The following is a 23,917-nucleotide window of genomic DNA, read 5'->3' as shown; positions in this document are numbered from 1 at the left end:
TTAATGTATCTGGTCTATATATAAACAAGATACATTAATTATTGAATGAATCAAAAAAAGTAAATTTCTCTTATAATTTGGGACAGAGAGAGTATGGGGATGGATAGATTAATGGGGACATTACTGCCCACCCCGAACCCGCTCCCAAACTCGTTGCGTTTATTATTTATATTAATATTCATATTTAATAATTTAGAATATTAAATATGTGGTCAATGTCTTGATATTTTGATTTGTATTTATTATTTAAAATATTTGAAATTTATGTATGAAATTTTTTGAAATTTTTTCATTTTATTATTTATAACGTTATTTGATTTTGGAAAAAACTAATATTTCTATTAAAAAATTGATTTCACTGAATGGATGGTAGCAGTGTAAGGATACCCGAACCCAATCCGAACTCGTTTGGGTGGGATTTGGATTTTCATTCTCCATTCCCGTTTGAGTTTAGGACGGAGAACGAGGACTATTTGAAGATTCGAGTTTGAGTTTGAGGAATGTAATAACCGCCCCCAACTCTCCCTGTTGTCATGCGTAATAATACATATATCATTTTCTTATATATCAATAGCATACTCGAAATTCAACTCACAGCAACATTTTATTCTTATTATAAGTATTTGTGAAAGATAGGGATTTAAAATTCATTTTGAACTGAAATTTCTAACAACACAATAATCACTCCAACTAAATATACTTAGTTAAATGAGTATATTTTCTAAAATTCACCACTTCTCAAAATACAAGTTCACATATTTAATTTTTATTTGAGGAGAGGATTTCTACTAAATTCGTAAAAATTACAATTGAGTTACTTAATTTTCCAAAATGAAAACCCATCGTCAAACTAAAGCTTTCACCCCAAACAAATATCGAATATATTCCACGTATCTCCCTTAAGACAAGCACCCTTTTGATTAATAAAAAATTCTTATTTAATTAAGATTCTGAGCCTCAATTCTTGATCAATTCTTATCACCACTTTACATTAATCGCAAAGGAATATTGTTCTTAATTAGTAATCACCTGAGCTTCCATTATTTTGTAAGTTTGGTTTTGTGGTCCATATTACTTGTTGTTTTATCTTTCTTTTTTAGCTAATATAATATTCTTTATTATATGAATTAAAATTCAAAGTCCTCTCAAATTTTTTGAGGCCCTGTATAAATTAGTCATTATTTAATCATGAAAAAATAATTAAAGGTTCTATTTAATCAATTTTTAATAATGACAAAAATTTATGAGAATTTATTTAAGTAAAATTTAATTGTGAAAATTTTGAGATTCTATACGATAATCTGCCTTGCACGCCCTCAAAGACGGTCATGTTAAAATTCATATTGTTTAAAGCAAATATATCCCAATCCTTTATATTAGATGTTTTATCATTATGAATTTAAATTCCGTATTGTAAAGAAACATATACAAATTATCTCCATTTATATTAACTAGATATATGGTCCATTGCACGAATTTAATTAAAAATTTTACCTTGATTTTTTTTAAACAAAAAATTTATTTAACTAAGTTAAATTAATTATGATCATATGACTAAACATACATTAAAATTATATTATATATAAAAAAAGTTTAACAATATGAGAATTCTTAATAAATTATACATAAAAAATTTCAATTATTTTCTTTAAATTAGAAAGATATGTAATATTTACGAAAATAATTCAATATTATAAAAAAGTGTTATATCAAATTATTTGTATATATTATTTGTGATTAATCATTAAATTTATAATACATATAAGAGTAGATCAATCTAAATTTCAATTATTAATTTAGTGTTTAGTCTATAATTTATAATACCTAAGAATTCTTTATTCAATGTCAAGTTCAAACAAAGTTTTAAATTATATATCCTATAAAGAAAATTTAATTTTTTAAATCATATTATATCTTATCATATTGATTTTTTTATCGGTGTTCCTACGTTAATCAAGTAACTTTATTCATATTTTCATATTTTTTTAATTTATTTATCATAGTGGAAGAAATATGTTGTGACCTAATTAGTGGATTGGTTATTTCATGGAATATAGAAAACTATTATTTATTATGGGCTAACATATATTATTAATGAATCAAAAAACTTTATATTATTTTCACACCCGTAATTAAATTAAAGAAAAAATGATTTTGAAAATTAAATGAAACTTTAAAGAGTTTTTTAGCCAAGCTATGTTAAAATTAAATTAAAACAATCCTAAAATTTATTAATTTAAGTTATTATTTTTTAGCCAAGTTATATTGATTTTTGTCATTAAATAGTGATATTTAGATTCTTAAATATAGTTTTATGATAAAAAAAATTAGATTAGATTTGTCCTCATATTTTTCATCCATTTAACAAAATAAATCAATTATGCATAATACATATTATTTAAATATTCTAATAAATCAAATACTCTATCATTACTGAAATTCTAGTGCAGCAAACTCAGATGTCCTACAGGATGTCGGGACGTTCGACTATTATGAATTATACAGGCAAGGTATAAACAATTTCACACAGTACTGTAAGGTAAAGAACATAAGTGATTGTTAACACAGTTCGGTGACAACAACACCTACTCTAGGGGCTACCAAGCCAGAAAGAAGATTCCACTATCAGTAGTACTATTTTATGTAAACACCCTTTTGTTTATAGATAAACAAAATCTGGTTTACCTAGTCACTACCCAATGCAACCTTTATCGTAGAACTCCATCTAAGACAAGAGAACCTCCACTCACTCCTCAGTGATACCTAACTGGTACAACCCTGTAACAGCTATTTAAACAACAACAACAGGAAGACACACTTCCATGACAATACCTAGCCAAGAATCTTGACTAAGAACAATAACTTAGAGTTGCTTCATAGCTTCCTCCAAGAACAATACACCTCTTGCCTACAGGATTCAAGGTGAACACTACTTCTCTTGCTTCACAGCTTCGAGAAGAACATGGTGATCTTCCCACAACCCGGGAGATTCACCTAGACAAACCCTAGACTTCTACATCTTGAGTCGTATCAAACTAGGTTACAAATCCTTATTTTCATATCTTATACCCCAATTGGATTTGGGCTCCTAACACATCAAATATGCTGTTACAAATCAACAGTTACTTCTACTACAAACACGTTCTTCAATTTCTTAGCTTTGAAGAATATCTCCTTATTTAGAAACTATATAAAGCTGTATATTCTTCAAATATTCTGATTGATTCTTCTAACTTGTTAAAATTATAACGCCTTATATGATTGCATCATATCTCTGACTCTATCTGTGAATGTTAAATCACAACAGATTTAACTTATCCACTTCAGTTCAGGCACGATGTCGTATGTTGTTTATATAGGACATCTCATACGACATGTCATTCCAGATGTTGAGACATCTCAACACAACATGTCTTAACATGAGATAGGACTTCTTGCAAAATCTGTTCTCGTCAACAAGTTAATTCAGCCTATCTACTAAACCTGCTTTATTTGTTTTACTAAAATTAATGCCAATCCTAAAGCTAGAGAACTTACAATTACATAACTATTAAATAATATTCAGAGTTTAGTAACTTACAACTAAATCAATTATAACTTACAATTAAATTTTATTTTTCGTAAATAATTATTTAATTTTAAATGATTTATAGCGATAGTTAATAATTATTATCATATTATTACAAATAAAAATAACAACAGTAATAATTTAATAATAATAATAATAATAAAAATAATATAATTTATAGGATTCAATTGATGTATAAAATAAAATATAAATTATACCTATTATTCATATAAAAAGACAATATTACTAAAATGATATGTAACAAAAATTAATTATTTTATTGGTTACAATGCTTAAAAGTAGAGAGATAAAAAACTATAAACATAAAAAATAAATTCCTTCCCGGTGGAAGAGAGTTGTGAATCAGAAGATTGTTGTTAGTTGATGCGAGGTTTGCCATAAAATCTGCAATTTGATTTGTGTTTACGGAGGATGTGGATAGATTTAGTATTTTTAAATAAGATATCTTTGATACTATGAATGACCGAAAATTCTGTTCCATGTGAAGTGCAAATTGTAACAACCCTTTTCTAACCCCAAAAATATAATATTTATTCACATGTTAATTTCATTGCAATGAAAACCTAGAACAAAACATACAAAACATGCACTAATCATATTGTAACACAATTTGACACTTCATGCTTTCATATATAATGCATATCACACGTGGAAGAATAAATATAACTAAACAATTTCAATGAATATATCTCATTCTATATTCATCTACCAATCTCAAATAACATATTCAATTATGCTAAACCAAATCAAAATCTATGCAACATAGCCTTTAATAACATATCCAAATATCATGTCGAATACAAAAAGATAAAAATATCCAAATAACCAAAACATGAGTTCAAACAAACCCTCCCAAGTGTTACATGACCAGAGCATTTGACTCTCTACCTAATCAAAAGATAAACCAAAGCTCCTCGGCTAAATCCTCGGATAAGCTTACTACTCATGGGAACCTGCACGATGTCACGATGAACATCATTCAAACAGAAGGGTGAGAATTCAAATTATTATAGATAAACATAATAATGGGAAATGCAAAACACAACAAGAATACATTTCACCAATTCATCACTCTTCTCAAAACATGCATCCATATATCATATATCAAGGTTACCATGTTTAGCTCATTCAACCAAGTTCCATAACACGAGTAATCATATCCAATTACTAAACCAACAATTGTAATCCAACAATGAAATACAATCAAGTATGCAATATCAAATCACAAATATCCACATATTTTTATATATCATTAATACATATATATTCACATCTACATCACATATGTTTCAATCACATACATCATATCCACAACACACTCAACAATTCATGTCAAATGATTCACTAAATTCACATATACATATATTAACCAAAGTTCATATCCACACATTTCATATCACATAATCATACATAACAACAATTCACACCGACACGTACGGCTCAAGTGTGACTCTATACGATATGCATGTGGATCCCTCCGTTATCATTTTTGGCAAGCCGATTGTCCATCTCTTGAACTAGATAACCACCTCAAAGCCCCATACTCATTAAGCTTTGAAACCCCATACTCGTTAGGTTTGGGACAAGCAAATAATCTCCACGAGATTACCCGATATTGCCTCTTTAAAAGACTCGTGCTAGTGTAAGTGTGCAACAAACAAGACTTATGCAAATAAGATGATTCTCAACCTCTTAAACTACATAGTCACATCTTTCCAACATTGCACCACATTACATAACATGATTTTCAAATCAATCATCAAAGAATCAATTAGCACATAGCAATTCATTCACATACATCATGGTTATCATATTACATAAGACATCCATGAATATTAGCCACAAATTCATTCATCCATAACACATATACGTAATTAGATGTTATCCACATATTAACATCATAGCTAACTCAATAAGTGTCAACCAATCCTATCATAACATATAGATAATTACATTGGCTTCCTAACTCTTCGAACGATGCATAAAAAGGAGTTACGGATTGAAAGTTGACATATAGAAGTTTCATAAAATTTTACACAGTAATATTCGCTCAGCGGCCTTCCAGCGCGCTTCCCCAAACTAAATCCAAAAATGTTCCACTTTTCAATCTCGTTTAGCGGACCATGTTCGCTTAGCGGACTTGCGATTTCTCAAATTCCTTCCCAGACTTCGCTTAGCGGACTCGCGATTATGCAGAAAAAAATGCAGAAAAACCAATTTCCCAAATGAGGGTCTTTACCACTCTAAACCACCCTCATACTACTATAAATTGCACATACAATCAATATTTAGCATATATTATCAACAATCTATACTAAAAACATGTTGAATAGCATCATTCTCATGATTTTGACATAAACCCTAACATTTCTAAAATCCATGAAATTGAAAGAATAGAGATTATACACAAAGCATACGCACAACATTACCCAATCATATAAACCTATATTATTTTGGATTCTAACCCTTACCTCAAGTCAATCTCCTTCTATCTTCAAGAATCTCACACTCCTCTTTTCTTCTCTTCTCTACTCTCTTCCTCTTTTCCCAAATGAAAGTTATGAGAGGCTAAACCTAATTCCTCTTACTATCTTTCTCAAATTAATTGGGCTTAGTCACTCACACCCTCTTATTACTTCTATTTCAATTAATTAGGCCCAATAGCTATTATCTCATTATAACTCTATTAACCCAAATAACACAAATACGCATATAATTAAATACTCACATAATTATTATATCACATAATAACTAAATAAAAACACTAAATAACATTAATTAAATAAATAACTAATAAAATTGGGATGTTACACAAAGGGTGCCACCAAAATCATTAATAATAATGCATGAATAATTGAGGGAGTTCCAATGAAAAGTATATTCTTTTTACATAATTCTTTTATGTATGTTGCACCCCAAAATTTGCCCATCTAATTATTCTTAATTGGCTTACATATCTCATTCATTTACATCTTAGGTCATCAATAAACTCACGCATTCATTAATCAATAATTTGGCATTGGGATCAAGGAGCGTGAAGAGCTAGGTTTATTATATTACTTTGAAGCTCTCACTCTCATTAAGAAATTCTTCAATCAAGGTGTTCTGTCCATGATTACTTAGATTTCAGGTCACTAGTATCAAGATTCATTTAAGAATGGGGGAAGATAATGTATATTGGATCATTATTGAGAATAGGAGTGCAAGTGGAGATTTGAATTGGAATCAAACAACCGATGGAGGGAATTGGTCCACTACGCAGGAGAAAGTTACACAAAAAGAAAATTACACAAAGTCAACATCCCTTTTTAAATTTTCAATTACAAAATTCAAGTTACTTGCAAATGCATTTCAAAGCACTGTCCATTACAATACAACACCTCACATCCCAGCAGCATTACAATTCCAAATCTACATCATGCTGTACAAAAATAATACTTTATTTTTTACAAACAGAATCCCGTTGTAAAAAAATTGAACAAATCTCCCAAAATTGATGATAATGTTGACTCAAATGTGGTTGCTGCTGAGTTTGAGTTTACAACAGAAGAGAGTGACTTGAATATTGGTGTTACTGGTTCTAGGCTTGATCATCACATATTTGACTTCTAGGTTTCGGTTGACGGGCGGCGATTCTTTGAATTTGTCGAAGCTTTGAAAGGAAGAATCGGATGTTGATAAGAGACTCTACCAAAACTCAAGCCGATCAACCTGTGATTGAAGGTTCAGATTAGTTGTCGGAATGAGGCGAGGATGAGTCAAGTGCTGGAATTTTAACAGAAGGAGATTACCATGGCCAATCCTGCATCATATTTTAACAACAGTTCAGACCTGCACATACAAGTTATGCCCTGCAATTCCACACTTCAAGTCAAGATCATTCAATAAGATTATAAACAAAATCTGTCCCAAAACAGTTTCAAAATTGAAGACATTACCTTGTGCCGATATGTTACAGACCTGTCAGCAATATGTTCCAGCAAGGTTCACAAAATTAGCATGGCATACACATTCAGATTTATTCAGACATTTCGAAATCAAGTCCCTCCTATACAATTCATCCAGTTTCAGAATCCATTACATCAGCACATGTCCCTGATCACATCGAGACTTGAGGTTTGGTTCACTTCTAGAAATCCTACAACCACTTTCCATATCCTCACTCACCAATTCTTCAATGCATCCAGAAATTAAATCTTGCAGTCCTGCATCAATACAAGGTTACTACATCAGTCAGCAAGCTAATTTCTCACGGTTGCACTTTCGGCTTTCATATTCATTCAACACATACACTAGTTCACTATGAGTCCTATGCGGCAGCATACATTAACTTAGGACTGGAGGACATCACGTAGAAGGGGTGGGTTAAGTAGAACTTGAGCCTTTATCCTTTGTTTCTTAAACCATGAACTCGGCCTCGTTACAACCCTCACAAGTCCTAATTGAAGCAGGGTTCGTTCTGAAAGCATACAAATTGTAAAATCATGTCAAAACTGACTCCTAATGTTGCTTGTCACTTGTGTTAGTATCAGTACAACATTTTGACAAATAAAAACTTTTCTTTTGAGATTAACATGTGCATTGCATTTCTCATTATCTCTTCCAAAACAGAATTGTCTCCAATCTGAAAGCAAGTACTTGATACCAAGGAAAGTTCAACATTGAAACTCCATCGAGTAATCTTACAAAGGCAAAGGTTGGTCATCTGCAAAGCAAATATCTGAAGCATCCATTTGGTGGAATAGTTCCTTTCAATCTGGGGCACTCACTCCATAATCAACACTAGGGCAGACCATTGCAATCTCCATCATTCAAGCACTATCAAAAGTTCTATCTCAAAAGATCACGCAAGCTGGGGCAAGATAGAAACAAGTTGTTTCTTCATCTTCAAACAAGTGTCAGATATGTGTCGAGGAGTCAAGCCAAACACCTCACCCTCAGGAGTCCTGCACTTCAAGCTATGACCTTTCCATAAAGGCATTCTCCATCCACTCCTTATATCCTGGAAGCAATCATTCCATTCATCATCATACATGCATCATGCATGTCATTGCATTCTCATTGGAATATCTCCCTCAATAATCCAATCATCAACAAAGCTGGGGCATCCACCCTATCTTGAATCAAGCAGAGTTCAAAACTCCATCTAATCTACACCATACAAAGCAGAAACCCTGATCAATCAGTACACTGCATATAGAAATCATTGCATCGCATCTTCAGAAGTGCACTAAATAAATCAAACATTGCATAAGCCAAGTTACTCATCAGGTGAGGTCCCTACAAAGCATTCAATTGATATTCCACTGGATCACTCAGAGTTACCATTGTGGTGTCATCCCCCAAAGTCAATCATGTTCATCTTTCTTCAACCCAGAGTTGACGTTTTTGTGTTCAACCCATAGTTGACTTTCCTTTCATCTTTTAACCCCGAGTAAATTATCTCTTCCCACTCAACCCAGAGTTGACGGTTATTTCTTGTGTTTTCCCTCTCACCTAGAGTTGACGGTTATCTTTTATTCAATCCATAATTGATTCTTTTCCCACTCAACCCAGAGTTGACGGTTATCCGTTGTATCTTTCTCACTCAACCCAGAGTTGACGGTTATTCCTTATTGATCTTTCTTTCCCACTCAACCTAGAGTTGATGGTCATATTTTACCCTTTTCCCTCTCACCCAGAGTTGACGGATACTTCTTATCTTTTCTCTTTCCCACTCAACCCAGAGTTGACGGTTATCTTTTGTCTTTCCCACTCAACCCAGAGTTGACGGTTGTCCTTTCTCTTTCTCACTCAACCTAGAGTTGACGGTTATCTATTTTCTTTTCCCTCTCAACCCAGAGTTGACGGTTATCCTTTGTTCAACCCAGAGTTGACTTCTCAAATTTCTCCTTCCCTTTCAACCCAGAGTTGACGGTTTTTTGTTGATTTCTCTTTCCCCACTCAACCCAGAGTTGATGGTTACCACTTCTTCCTCCTTTCCCACTCAACCCAGAGTTGACGGTTTTCTTTTGTTTTTACCACTCAACCCAGAGTTGACAGTCCTCCTTTATTCAATCCAGAATTGATTCCTTTTTCCCACTCAACCCAGAGTTGACGGTTATCTTTCTCCTTTCCCACTCAACCCATAGTTGACGGTTATCTTTTGTCCTTCCCCACTCAACCCAGAGTTGACAGTTATTTCTAATTGTTCATATTTCCTCTTTCAACCCAGAGTTGAATTACTTTCTCTCAACCCATAGTGGATGTCCATCTCTTGTTTTCAACCCAGAGTGGATGTTCCTACTTTCTTTCTCAACCCAGAGTTAATGCCTATATCTTGTCCCACTAATACTGATTTCACTTTCCGTTCTCAATCCAGAATTGATGTTTGCCTCTTATCCAACCCAAAGTTGACTTCCCTTTATTCTTCGACCCAGAGTCGACCCGCTTTTCTTTTTCAACCCAGAGTTGATATGTATTTCATTTCTAACCCAGAGTTAATTTGTTCAATCCAGAGTTGATACAATCTTCCTTAGCGGATTTGACACCATGTCTCCCCAGTGGATCACATCTCTCATCAGGCAAATTTTCAGGTTCTTTTGGTATTTAATCTTCTTCTACCTTAAGTGTTCAAAAGGCTAACGCCAATCTCACCTTCAGGTTTAAGACGATTAAATAGGGGCAGCTGTTGCACCCCAAAATTTGCCCATCTAATTATTCTTAATTGGCTTACATATCTCATTCATTTACATCTTAGGTCATCAATAAACTCACGCATTCATTAATCAATAATTTGGCATTGGGATCAAGGAGCGTGAAGAGCTAGGTTTATTATATTACTTTGAAGCTCTCACTCTCATTAAGAAATTCTTCAATCAAGGTGTTCTGTCCATGATTACTTAGATTTCAGGTCACTAGTATCAAGATTCATTTAAGAATGGGGGAAGATAATGTATATTGGATCATTATTGAGAATAGGAGTGCAAGTGGAGATTTGAATTGGAATCAAACAACCGATGGAGGGAATTGGTCCACTACGCAGGAGAAAGTTACACAAAAAGAAAATTACACAAAGTCAACATCCCTTTTTAAATTTTCAATTACAAAATTCAAGTTACTTGCAAATTCATTTCAAAGCACTGTCCATTACAATACAACACCTCACATCCCAGCAGCATTACAATTCCAAATCTACATCATGCTGTACAAAAATAATACTTTATTTTTTACAAACAGAATCCCGTTGTAAAAAAATTGAACAAATCTCCCAAAATTGATGATAATGTTGACTCAAATGTGGTTGCTGCTGAGTTTGAGTTTACAACAGAAGAGAGTGACTTGAATATTGGTGTTACTGGTTCTAGGCTTGATCATCACATATTTGACTTCTAGGTTTCGGTTGACGGGCGGCGATTCTTTGAATTTGTCGAAGCTTTGAAAGGAAGAATCGGATGTTGATAAGAGACTCTACCAAAACTCAAGCCGATCAACCTGTGATTGAAGGTTCAGATTAGTTGTCGGAATGAGGCGAGGATGAGTTAAGTGCTGGAATTTTAACAGAAGGAGATTACCATGGCCAATCCTGCATCATATTTTAACAACAGTTCAGACCTGCACATACAAGTTATGCCCTGCAATTCCACACTTCAAGTCAAGATCATTCAATAAGATTATAAACAAAATCTGTCCCAAAACAGTTTCAAAATTGAAGACATTACCTTGTGCCGATATGTTACAGACCTGTCAGCAATATGTTCCAGCAAGGTTCACAAAATTAGCATGGCATACACATTCAGATTTATTCAGACATTTCGAAATCAAGTCCCTCCTATACAATTCATCCAGTTTCAGAATCCATTACATCAGCACATGTCCCTGATCACATCGAGACTTGAGGTTTGGTTCACTTCTAGAAATCTTACAACCACTTTCCATATCCTCACTCACCAATTCTTCAATGCATCTAGAAATTAAATCTTGCAGTCCTGCATCAATACAAGGTTACTACATCAGTCAGCAAGCTAATTTCTCACGGTTGCACTTTCGGCTTTCATATTCATTCAACACATACACTAGTTCACTATGAGTCCTATGCGGCAGCATTTATTAACTTAGGACTGGAGGACATCACGTAGAAGGGGTGGGTTAAGTAGAACTTGAGCCTTTATCCTTTGTTTCTTAAACCATGAACTCGGCCTCGTTACAACCCTCACAAGTCCTAATTGAAGCAGGGTTCGTTCTGAAAGCATACAAATTGTAAAATCATGTCAAAACTGACTCCTAATGTTGCTTGTCACTTGTGTTAGTATCAGTACAACATTTTGACAAATAAAAACTTTTCTTTTGAGATTAACATGTGCATTGCATTTCTCATTATCTCTTCCAAAACAGAATTGTCTCCAATCTGAAAGCAAGTACTTGATACCAAGGAAAGTTCAACATTGAAACTCCATCGAGTAATCTTACAAAGGCAAAGGTTGGTCATCTGCAAAGCAAATATCTGAAGCATCCATTTGGTGGAATAGTTCCTTTCAATCTGGGGCACTCACTCCATAATCAACACTAGGGCAGACCATTGCAATCTCCATCATTCAAGCACTATCAAAAGTTCTATCTCAAAAGATCACGCAAGCTGGGGCAAGATAGAAACAAGTCGTTTCTTCATCTTCAAACAAGTGTCAGATATGTGTCGAGGAGTCAAGCCAAACACCTCACCCTCAGGAGTCCTGCACTTCAAGCTATGACCTTTCCATAAAGGCATTCTCCATCCACTCCTTATATCCTGGAAGCAATCATTCCATTCATCATCATACATGCATCATGCATGTCATTGCATTCTCATTGGAATATCTCCCTCAATAATCCAATCATCAACAAAGCTGGGGCATCCACCCTATCTTGAATCAAGCAGAGTTCAGAACTCCATCTAATCTACACCATACAAAGCAGAAACCCTGATCAATCAGTACACTGCATATAGAAATCATTGCATCGCATCTTCAGAAGTGCACTAAATAAATCAAACATTGCATAAGCCAAGTTACTCATCAGGTGAGGTCCCTACAAAGCATTCAATTGATATTCCACTGGATCACTCAGAGTTACCATTGTGGTGTCATCCCCCAAAGTCAATCATGTTCATCTTTCTTCAACCCAGAGTTGACGTTTTTGTGTTCAACCCATAGTTGACTTTCCTTTCATCTTTTAACCCCGAGTTAATTATCTCTTCCCACTCAACCCAGAGTTGACGGTTATTTCTTGTCTTTTCCCTCTCACCTAGAGTTGACGGTTATCTTTTATTCAATCCAGAATTGATTCTTTTCCCACTCAACCCAGAGTTGACGGTTATCCGTTGTATCTTTCTCACTCAACCCAGAGTTGACGGTTATTCCTTATTGATCTTTCTTTCCCACTCAACCCAGAGTTGATGGTCATATTTTACCCTTTTCCCTCTCACCCAGAGTTGACGGATACTTCTTATCTTTTCTCTTTCCCACTCAACCCAGAGTTGACGGTTATCTTTTGTCTTTCCCACTCAACCCAGAGTTGACGGTTGTCCTTTCTCTTTCTCACTCAACCCAGAGTTGACGGTTATCTATTTTCTTTTCCCTCTCAACCCAGAGTTGACGGTTATCCTTTGTTCAACCCAGAGTTGACTTCTCAAATTTCTCCTTCCCTCTCAACCCAGAGTTGACGGTTTTTTGTTGATTTCTCTTTCCCCACTCAACCCAGAGTTGATGGTTAGCACTTCTTCCTCCTTTCCCACTCAACCCAGAGTTGACGGTTTTCTTTTGTTTTTACCACTCAACCCAGAGTTGACAGTCCTCCTTTATTCAATCCAGAATTGATTCCTTTTTCCCACTCAACCCAGAGTTGACGGTTATCTTTCTCCTTTCCCACTCAACCCATAGTTGACGGTTATCTTTTGTCCTTCCCCACTCAACCCAGAGTTGACAGTTATTTCTAATTGTTCATATTTCCTCTTTCAACCCAGAGTTGAATTACTTTCTCTCAACCCATAGTGGATGTCCATCTCTTGTTTTCAACCCAGAGTGGATGTTCCTACTTTCTTTCTCAACCCAGAGTTAATGCCTATATCTTGTCCCACTAATACTGATTTCACTTTCCGTTCTCAATCCAGAATTGATGTTTGCCTCTTATCCAACCCAAAGTTGACTTCCCTTTATTCTTCGACCCAGAGTCGACCCGCTTTTCTTTTTCAACCCAGAGTTGATATGTATTTCATTTCTAACCCAGAGTTAATTTGTTCAATCCAGAGTTGATACAATCTTCCTTAGCGGATTTGACACCATGTCTCCCCAGTGGATCACATCTCTCATCAGGCAAATTTTCAGGTTCTTTTGGTATTTAATCTTCTTCTACCTTAAGTGTTCAAAAGGCTAACGCCAATCTCACCTTCAGGTTTAAGACGATTAAATAGGGGCAGCTGTTGCACCCCAAAATTTGCCCATCTAATTATTCTTAATTGGCTTACATATCTCATTCATTTACATCTTAGGTCATCAATAAACTCACGCATTCATTAATCAATAATTTGGCATTGGGATCAAGGAGCGTGAAGAGCTAGGTTTATTATATTACTTTGAAGCTCTCACTCTCATTAAGAAATTCTTCAATCAAGGTGTTCTGTCCATGATTACTTAGATTTCAGGTCACTAGTATCAAGATTCATTTAAGAATGGGGGAAGATAATGTATATTGGATCATTATTGAGAATAGGAGTGCAAGTGGAGATTTGAATTGGAATCAAACAACCGATGGAGGGAATTGGTCCACTACGCAGGAGAAAGTTACACAAAAAGAAAATTACACAAAGTCAACATCCCTTTTTAAATTTTCAATTACAAAATTCAAGTTACTTGCAAATGCATTTCAAAGCACTGTCCATTACAATACAACACCTCACATCCCAGCAGCATTACAATTCCAAATCTACATCATGCTGTACAAAAATAATACTTTATTTTTTACAAACAGAATCCCGTTGTAAAAAAATTGAACAAATCTCCCAAAATTGATGATAATGTTGACTCAAATGTGGTTGCTGCTGAGTTTGAGTTTACAACAGAAGAGAGTGACTTGAATATTGGTGTTACTGGTTCTAGGCTTGATCATCACATATTTGACTTCTAGGTTTCGGTTGACGGGCGGCGATTCTTTGAATTTGTCGAAGCTTTGAAAGGAAGAATCGGATGTTGATAAGAGACTCTACCAAAACTCAAGCCGATCAACCTGTGATTGAAGGTTCAGATTAGTTGTCGGAATGAGGCGAGGATGAGTCAAGTGCTGGAATTTTAACAGAAGGAGATTACCATGGCCAATCCTGCATCATATTTTAACAACAGTTCAGACCTGCACATACAAGTTATGCCCTGCAATTCCACACTTCAAGTCAAGATCATTCAATAAGATTATAAACAAAATCTGTCCCAAAACAGTTTCAAAATTGAAGACATTACCTTGTGCCGATATGTTACAGACCTGTCAGCAATATGTTCCAGCAAGGTTCACAAAATTAGCATGGCATACACATTCAGATTTATTCAGACATTTCGAAATCAAGTCCCTCCTATACAATTCATCCAGTTTCAGAATCCATTACATCAGCACATGTCCCTGATCACATCGAGACTTGAGGTTTGGTTCACTTCTAGAAATCCTACAACCACTTTCCATATCCTCACTCACCAATTCTTCAATGCATCCAGAAATTAAATCTTGCAGTCCTGCATCAATACAAGGTTACTACATCAGTCAGCAAGCTAATTTCTCACGGTTGCACTTTCGGCTTTCATATTCATTCAACACATACACTAGTTCACTATGAGTCCTATGCGGCAGCATACATTAACTTATCTCATAACCATCAGTAACAGAAAAACTCATAACTGTCTCTAACTAATTTCCAAACAGAATTATAACAGAAAAAACAGAAATATAACCACCTAACTGTTCTAACAACCTATTGTAACTAACTTCCCAAACTGACTCAAACTACCCTAACCAACTTCAATCTACACCCTTCAATTCGTAACAGAACCTCTCCACCATTTCTTCGATTCCCTCCTCCATTCTCCCTTCACATTCATCAACAATCACCATCTCAGAACCTCTCCACACCATTCTTCACTTTCTTCACCACTTCTCATTTCAATCTTCACCACTTTCACTCTCTCTGAACCTCCTCCATAACCAAATCCACAAAAAAGCTTCTTGAACCATCCTCTTTAGAGCATTGATCAAGCTCTGAAAGAGGTGAAGCATAGCCTCCTTCGACCTCCACCTTCTTCATCCACACTTCACATTCAACCATTCTTCAAGCTCGCAACATCTTCAATCAACCATATCTTCAATCATCTGCAGAAGCATCAATCTCCCATCATCATCACAACACTCCAAGGCTCATTCAAGATTCGTACAAAAAAACCAAATCAGAACTGAAGAAGAAGAAGAAGTGTGAGAGGATCGCAAACAGGGAAAAGAGAAAACTCAGAACTCACCTGAAGAACTTCACCGCGGTACTGCGTTTATTTCGCATACACAAAGAGCACGGATTCTCCCCTTCCGATCTTCCTCAACGATTTCTGCCATCTTCGTCACCCAGGTAAGTCTTCGAATCGACTCCTCCATCCATCTCTTGCTGTTTCTTGATGCTATGGTGTAGTATTAAGTTGCCTGAGCACTTCCCCCACGATCTCGCTCCTTGATTGTTAATCGTGAAAGCTTAATTGCACTCCTTCTTAGACCTAGGGTTTTCGTATGGATTCAGAGAGATTAAATTTAGGTCTATGAATTTAAGGCTGAGAATTGAAAGGAGAGTGGAGAGACGAGCAAGGTGAGGTGTACATTATGAGGTTTGGGCAAACTCCGCCGCCTCCGGCGCGGCGGAGCGATTTCCGGCGAAGTGTGAGACGAGAGAGTCTGAGTAAGTGAGAATCCCAATCGTCGCTCAAGACAACCCTAATTTCCCCTTTTGTTTATTTTTTTTATTTTTAATTAAACCAATAATTAGTTCTGAATATTTAATAAAACTTGGATCAAAATCAATCCCTGGGCCTTAATCTGAATAGGCCTGCGCCATAATTGCTCCTCACCATCATAAAATCAACATACACCCCCTGGATTCACATAAAAAAATAGTAGAATTTAGTTCCTTACTTAGATTTTTCATGTTTCTTTTAGGTAACAAAAATACTAATTCTCTTCCTTTTATTTTTAGACATTTAACACAAGTGTTGACATATAAAAATGTACATAAAAAATATTAGTTTAGGCTTTTATTTTAATTCTTTTGCTTGATTTGTAATTCAATTTCTCCCATAAAGTCAATATAAAAAAACAATAGTATTCTACTTCATTTTGTACTATATTTTGACTTGTTACTTCATGCTTGTGTATAATTGGGTACCGTTATATCATTCTCAATTTTGCTCATGTATCTTACTTATGAATTCTAATTGTGACTTTATTTTCATGTCTCTTTAATTCCTAACTTTAGGTAGAAACCATGACAACATTAGGACTTAGAAGTTCCCTTCATAACATTAGGCTAGTTATTCATCTTAGGCTAGTTTTGTTTCTTTTCCTTTTCAACTTTAAAACATTTAATAAAGGAAGATGCGAATCACATTAAGAAAGTGATAGAGAAATGAGTGGGATTCATTCCCTAATCTGTTTCTCAATCACTTAGTGGCATAGAAATGAGTGGGATTCATTCCCTAATCTGTTTCTCTGTCACTACTTAATGGGAGAGAAATGAGTGGGATTCATTCCCTAATCTGTTTCTCGAACATTAACTAATGGGATAGGAATGAGTGGGATTCATTCCCTAATCTGTTTCTGGAACATTACATAATGGGATAGAAGTGAGTGGGATTCATTCCCTAATCTGCTTCTCAATCATTATACATTTTTATGTGATTCGAATCGCAAAGTAAACTCCCTTAAAAAATACCCAACCAAAAACATCTAAAACACTTAATAAAGGCTTAGACCTAAACAAAGTAAGGAAGTGATGCGAAGCCTTGTATTGGGTTTTGTTCATCATGGAATTACATTTAAAAGACACAAACCAATCTTCTCTCTTCTCTCTCTTGCCTCCGAGGCATTCTTTCTCTTGCCTTCAGGGCATTCTTTCTCCTAATCGGACACGTTATTTCCGCTCCATTCCCAGCTTAAGACTCCAGAGGTCGAGCAGCGGAGTGCGAATGTAACTGTTCAACTAAAAAACACAAAAACAAACAAAAACTAAAGAGCCGAACTACGGCGCTCTGATTCCTGAAAAGGATACGTAGGCATTGGGTCGCGGGGCCTAAGCGAGCACAACTATTTATAAACCTTATTTTCCCCGTGTTTCTTTTTCTTTCATTTGCATGCATTCCCTTAGTAATTAAGCTTTAGATTTATACACCCTTAGAATAGAACAAACATAAGTGGATCCTGTGGAGTACCACAGACGTGAGGGATGCTAATACCTTCCCCTCGCGTAACCGACTTCTTACCCGATCTTTGGTCGCAAGACCTTTTCTTATCCTTTCTTTACTCCAGGTTTTCTGATATTCCTTTCCCTCTTTGGGATAAATATATTGGTGGCGACTCTGTTCATTTTCGCGAGCGTGCGACAGCTGGCGACTCTGCTGGGGATTCTAGCTTAGTCGATCCTAGCTTTTGTTTGTTTCCTTTCTTTGGGTGTTTATTTATTGCTTTACTACTTTATTGCTTTATTGCTTTATTTCTTTATGCATTGCACTTTTATTTTCCTATACTGTGGATTATTATTATGCTGTTTTGTTGGGATGGGATGTTACTGATTTGAGGTAAAAGGCCCAATACCCAGGCCAGAGTGATACTTAGGCTACCTAGGACAGAGTGGATAGTCATGACACCAACAGAATGTCAGGTTCTGTTGATTGCGATCATGAGACCCACGACCAGTTGAGGTTCAAATGGGATACCATTGTTGGCATGTATTTGCAACAATGATGGTGTCTCAAGAGAACTGTTAACGCTGGAGACCTTTTAACCTACCTTATACTAGATCCTGCCTGTGAGAGGGGTTGGGAAATTTTGTTTTGCAGGAAAACATGCCTCCATCCCACCCTATGCCCATTCATACTATCTATCATAATCAACGTCGAACCTCTGAATCTGGAGGGTTCGACCTTATGTGACTTATGCAAAGGTTATCCATCAGAATCAACGTCGAACCTCTGAATCTGGAGGATTCGACCATCTTTGAATTATACAGAAGTTCTACATCAGTTATCTATCAGAATCAACGTCGAACCTCTGAATCTGGAGGGTTCGACCATCTTTGACTTATGCACCACCTATTTATCAAGAAAGCAACGTCGAACCTCTGAATCTGGAGGATTCGGCCATATCTTATTGACCATGAGAAGATGTTATCTAAGAAGCCTTGATCCTTGATCCTGATTTACGCTGCATTTGCATCATCATTAATATTTTGCATTCATGCATATACATCCATGGTTACCAAGACTCTTACATTCTTCCTCTCCATCAGATCAGTCAAGACGATTCCTCGACACCAATATTTGACAAGAGCTCACAGAAAAAGAATCATGGGGAATTACAGACAAGATCAAGTTATTATCAAACAAACCCATGGGGCACCTTCCACCAAAGGAGCCTGAAGACTTTATGTTTGTCAAAGAACATTTCATTTGCATTAGAATAAGGCCAATCTTGCCATTGTTTAGATTTCTCAAACACTTTCAATTGTATTACTTTCGTTGTTATCAAGTACTTCTCATTGTAAGAAATTCATTCTGTTTGAATAAATAAAAATAATGCAATATACATGTTTTTTCTAAAATCATTCCATTCTTGTCATTATGTTCATTGATATTCAACTCACTTGTCTTAAGCAACTAAAAAAGGAGAATGATGAAAAATCAAAAACACATGAACTACTAACTGTATGCTTTTGGAACAAAGATCCTGCTGACGATGTACAGGCATTGTTTCAATTCCTAAACACCGGAGTTATAAGGGAGTGAAACCTTCGTAAACCCCTTTGAGCCTAAGGAGTAGTAGTTTCTTTTCCAAAAAAAAAATACAATGAAACCCTTCATCTTAACCAGGGGCAGGGTAGTCTTCAGTTAGTGCGACCGAGTGCTCAACTTTCAGGTGTTCCATCAGAGGATCAATCATATCTCAGATCTCACAACAAAAGAGGAAGAGCACTATCCACAAGTGGATGTCTCTCATTCACTAAGAAGAAGGCAGTCACAACCTTTTCATCAAGTCAATCACAAAAGTCATACAACTTGTTCCCAAACGAGACAAAAAAGAATGAAAAGAAAGTTATGAATCATGATCAAAAAAAGAAAAGAAAGAAACAATAGCCCGCTAAGTCAAAAGAAAAGGAAAAGCTTTGAAGCGATTGACTTAGGCAAAAATTAGGGCATATCCCGCTGGATAACGAAAACCAAAATCAAAAGAAACTTTCTGTCCAGGCAAAAGTTAGGGAAAGCGAAAGACAAAGCAAAAGAAAAATCCTCCTAGGGACAAGTCGTTGTGACCATCAACGAAAGCACCAAAGGGTGACTGCCACCTCCATCAAAGCCATAAAAGATCCTCATCCATCACAATCCTTCCTGAAAGGCGAATACTCGTGTCGAACTAGCTGAACGTAGGACTGGAGGACATCACGAAGAAGGGGTGGGTTAAGTAGAACTTGAGCCTTTATCCTTTGTTTCTTAAACCATGAACTCGGCCACGTTACAACCCTCACAAGTCCTAATTGAAGCAGGGTTCGTTCCGAAAGCATACAAATTGTAAAATCATGTCAAAACTGACTCCTAATGTTGCTTGTCACTTGTGTTAGTATCAGTACAACATTTTGACAAATAAAAACTTTTCTTTTGAGATTAACATGTGCATTGCATTTCTCATTATCTCTTCCAAAACAGAATTGTCTCCAATCTGAAAGCAAGTACTTGATACCAAGGAAAGTTCAACATTGAAACTCCATCGAGTAATCTTACAAAGGCAAAGGTTGGTCATCTGCAAAGCAAATATCTGAAGCATCCATTTGGTGTAATAGTTCCTTTCAATCTGGGGCACTCACTCCATAATCAACACTAGGGCAGACCATTGCAATCTCCATCATTCAAGCACTATCAAAAGTTCTATCTCAAAAGATCACGCAAGCTGGGGCAAGATAGAAACAAGTCGTTTCTTCATCTTCAAACAAGTGTCAGATATGTGTCGAGGAGTCAAGCCAAACACCTCACCCTCAGGAGTCCTGCACTTCAAGCTATGACCTTTCCATAAAGGCATTCTCCATCCACTCCTTATATCCTGGAAGCAATCATTCCATTCATCATCATACATGCATCATGCATGTCATTGCATTCTCATTGGAATATCTCCCTCAATAATCCAATCATCAACAAAGCTGGGGCATCCACCCTATCTTGAATCAAGCAGAGTTCAGAACTCCATCTAATCTACACCATACAAAGCAGAAACCCTGATCAATCAGTACACTGCATATAGAAATCATTGCATCGCATCTTCAGAAGTGCACTAAATAAATCAAACATTGCATAAGCCAAGTTACTCATCAGGTGAGGTCCCTACAAAGCATTCAATTGATATTCCACTGGATCACTCAGAGTTACCATTGTGGTGTCATCCCCCAAAGTCAATCATGTTCATCTTTCTTCAACCCAGAGTTGACGTTTTTGTGTTCAACCCATAGTTGACTTTCCTTTCATCTTTTAACCCCGAGTTAATTATCTCTTCCCACTCAACCCAGAGTTGACGGTTATTTCTTGTCTTTTCCCTCTCACCTAGAGTTGACGGTTATCTTTTATTCAATCCATAATTGATTCTTTTCCCACTCAACCCAGAGTTGACGGTTATCCGTTGTATCTTTCTCACTCAACCCAGAGTTGACGGTTATTCCTTATTGATCTTTCTTTCCCACTCAACCCAGAGTTGATGGTCATATTTTACCCTTTTCCCTCTCACCCAGAGTTGACGGATACTTCTTATCTTTTCTCTTTCCCACTCAACCCAGAGTTGACGGTTATCTTTTGTCTTTCCCACTCAACCCAGAGTTGACGGTTGTCCTTTCTCTTTCTCACTCAACCCAGAGTTGACGGTTATCTATTTTCTTTTCCCTCTCAACCCAGAGTTGACGGTTATCCTCTGTTCAACCCAGAGTTGACTTCTCAAATTTCTCCTTCCCTCTCAACCCAGAGTTGACGGTTTTTTGTTGATTTCTCTTTCCCCACTCAACCCAGAGTTGATGGTTACCACTTCTTCCTCCTTTCCCACTCAACCCAGAGTTGACGGTTTTATTTTGTTTTTACCACTCAACCCAGAGTTGACAGTCCTCCTTTATTCAATCCAGAATTGATTCCTTTTTCCCACTCAACCCAGAGTTGACGGTTATCTTTCTCCTTTCCCACTCAACCCATAGTTGACGGTTATCTTTTGTCCTTCCCCACTCAACCCAGAGTTGACAGTTATTTCTAATTGTTCATATTTCCTCTTTCAACCCAGAGTTGAATTACTTTCTCTCAACCCATAGTGGATGTCCATCTCTTGTTTTCAACCCAGAGTGGATGTTCCTACTTTCTTTCTCAACCCAGAGTTAATGCCTATATCTTGTCCCACTAATACTGATTTCACTTTCCGTTCTCAATCCAGAATTGATGTTTGCCTCTTATCCAACCCAAAGTTGACTTCCCTTTATTCTTCGACCCAGAGTCGACCCGCTTTTCTTTTTCAACCCAGAGTTGATATGTATTTCATTTCTAACCCAGAGTTAATTTGTTCAATCCAGAGTTGATACAATCTTCCTTAGCGGATTTGACACCATGTCTCCCCAGTGGATCACATCTCTCATCAGGCAAATTTTCAGGTTCTTTTGGTATTTAATCTTCTTCTACCTTAAGTGTTCAAAAGGCTAACGCCAATCTCACCTTCAGGTTTAAGACGATTAAATAGGGGCAGCTGTTGCACCCCAAAATTTGCCCATCTAATTATTCTTAATTGGCTTACATATCTCATTCATTTACATCTTAGGTCATCAATAAACTCACGCATTCATTAATCAATAATTTGGCATTGGATCAAGGAGCGTGAAGAGCTAGGTTTATTATATTACTTTGAAGCTCTCACTCTCATTAAGAAATTCTTCAATCAAGGTGTTCTGTCCATGATTACTTAGATTTCAGGTCACTAGTATCAAGATTCATTTAAGAATGGGGGAAGATAATGTATATTGGATCATTATTGAGAATAGGAGTGCAAGTGGAGATTTGAATTGGAATCAAACAACCGATGGAGGGAATTGGTCCACTACGCAGGAGAAAGTTACACAAAAAGAAAATTACACAAAGTCAACATCCCTTTTTAAATTTTCAATTACAAAATTCAAGTTACTTGCAAATGCATTTCAAAGCACTGTCCATTACAATACAACACCTCACATCCCAGCAGCATTACAATTCCAAATCTACATCATGCTGTACAAAAATAATACTTTATTTTTTACAAACAGAATCCCGTTGTAAAAAAATTGAACAAATCTCCCAAAATTGATGATAATGTTGACTCAAATGTGGTTGCTGCTGAGTTTGAGTTTACAACAGAAGAGAGTGACTTGAATATTGGTGTTACTGGTTCTAGGCTTGATCATCACATATTTGACTTCTAGGTTTCGGTTGACGGGCGGCGATTCTTTGAATTTGTCGAAGCTTTGAAAGGAAGAATCGGATGTTGATAAGAGACTCTACCAAAACTCAAGCCGATCAATCTGTGATTGAAGGTTCAGATTAGTTGTCGGAATGAGGCGAGGATGAGTCAAGTGCTGGAATTTTAACAGAAGGAGATTACCATGGCCAATCCTGCATCATATTTTAACAACAGTTCAGACCTGCACATACAAGTTATGCCCTGCAATTCCACACTTCAAGTCAAGATCATTCAATAAGATTATAAACAAAATCTGTCCCAAAACAGTTTCAAAATTGAAGACATTACCTTGTGCCGATATGTTACAGACCTGTCAGCAATATGTTCCAGCAAGGTTCACAAAATTAGCATGGCATACACATTCAGATTTATTCAGACATTTCGAAATCAAGTCCCTCCTATACAATTCATCCAGTTTCAGAATCCATTACATCAGCACATGTCCCTGATCACATCGAGACTTGAGGTTTGGTTCACTTCTAGAAATCCTACAACCACTTTCCATATCCTCACTCACCAATTCTTCAATGCATCCAGAAATTAAATCTTGCAGTCCTGCATCAATACAAGGTTACTACATCAGTCAGC

This window comes from Vicia villosa, linkage group LG2, assembly GCF_029867415.1.
Source record: "Vicia villosa cultivar HV-30 ecotype Madison, WI linkage group LG2, Vvil1.0, whole genome shotgun sequence".
NCBI lineage: Eukaryota > Viridiplantae > Streptophyta > Magnoliopsida > Fabales > Fabaceae > Vicia > Vicia villosa.
Note: the sequence above shows the minus strand (reverse complement) of the source record.